The sequence below is a fragment of the Gopherus flavomarginatus genome, chromosome 4 (genome assembly GCF_025201925.1).
Source record: "Gopherus flavomarginatus isolate rGopFla2 chromosome 4, rGopFla2.mat.asm, whole genome shotgun sequence".
Taxonomy (NCBI): domain Eukaryota; kingdom Metazoa; phylum Chordata; order Testudines; family Testudinidae; genus Gopherus; species Gopherus flavomarginatus.
Window position 1 is genome coordinate 120,526,654 of NC_066620.1, and position 1,327 is coordinate 120,527,980.

A 1,327-nucleotide genomic window follows, 5' to 3' on the forward strand; every position below is an offset into this window, starting at 1 on the left:
ATTTGTGGATTTATAACCATTTTTTCTTATTTGTCAACACGGTTTCCCCCTTCTCTCTCTCAAGACCTGCCCAGCTTCCGGACTATGCAGAGGAAGCAATAAACTTAAGAACTGACAATTACACATCACAGGCGGAGAATAAGCACAATGAGGGAGGAAAAGATTATTTCCCAACCCCTCAGATCCCTCTCACTTCTAGTCGTCTCAGGCATTTACCCGCGACGGACCCACGAGTTAAACGACCGCGAGGGACAGCAGCTCTCTCAAATTGGCACGCGCCCTATTCAGGTCTCAACCCAAACCCTAGAGCAGCGGAGTGACCTGGGCTGCGCCCCAGGAGCGATGCAGGTCACCCACCCACGCGCCTCTCTACTGCCCCCGCCACACGTGCGCAGCACACAGCGCCGCCAGCCCCGAACACTCGCCACGCTCGCGCCCCAGGCTCGGCGGCTCCTCGCAGCCTGTTTATCACAGCCCGCCCCCTGCATCCCACCGGGCCTCTGCGGGAGGGAATGGACTCTCCCTGGCTCGGTCCGTCACACACCCCCTTCCATCCCCGCAAGGTGGTACCGGCCGGGAGGGGGACTGCAAAGGGGTAGGGCTGCGAAGTGTGAGTGATACGAGTTACGTATGGGCGTGTCTACGTGTCCAGACGGGCGGGTTTTACGTGAATAGGCGGCGTTAGGAATTCGAGCAAGGCTCGGCGTAGAGTGGCCGAGGCGGGTGTAGTGAGAATGCGGGTAGAACGACTTACGTATAGCACTTACAGAGATGCTGAGAGAACGTGTTTGTGAGCTCCCTGGTGGTCTAGTGGTTAGGATTCGGCGCTCTCACCGCCGCGGCCCGGGTTCGATTCCCGGTCAGGGAAGCAAGGATTTTTTTCCCGTGCCTTGCGGCTGGTTTGGAGCTGAAAACAGCGAACAGCTGGATCTTGCGCAACGTCACAGCCGCCCACCCGTGCCATACACGGCCCTGGCAAATGCAGGCGTGGTGGGCATCGAGCCTGGAAGGTGGTTATCACCCGCAAACTACAGACCCTCGGAGTGCACCAGCATGGCTTGGCCTGTTACACCAGCGTGTGCAATATGGCCTGTGGGCACTCGCAGGGGCCTGGTACTCTCCTCGCCAGGCCTGGGTCAGCCCGCTGCGCCCCAGAGGCGCCATCGCCCTGATACGTGTCACAGTTCTCCCTGTTTCTGTCATTTCACAGGCTCAGTGCTTGGGGTCACTTCCTGCACCCAGCTTCCAGCCCTGGCACGTGGGCTTGGATTGGTGGGGCCCACAGCAGCGGGGCGAGGAACAGAAATGTCCTGGCTGCTCCTTGATC

General features: G+C 59.5%; 1 non-coding gene across 1 annotated transcript; it reads left to right on the forward strand.

Annotated features, from left to right (window-relative positions):
• The first annotated feature begins 796 nt into the window (after positions 1–796).
• Positions 797–868, forward strand: TRNAE-CUC (transfer RNA glutamic acid (anticodon CUC)). The gene has a single exon. It is a non-coding gene; the product is annotated as a tRNA-Glu (tRNA).
• The last annotated feature ends 459 nt before the right edge of the window (positions 869–1,327 follow it).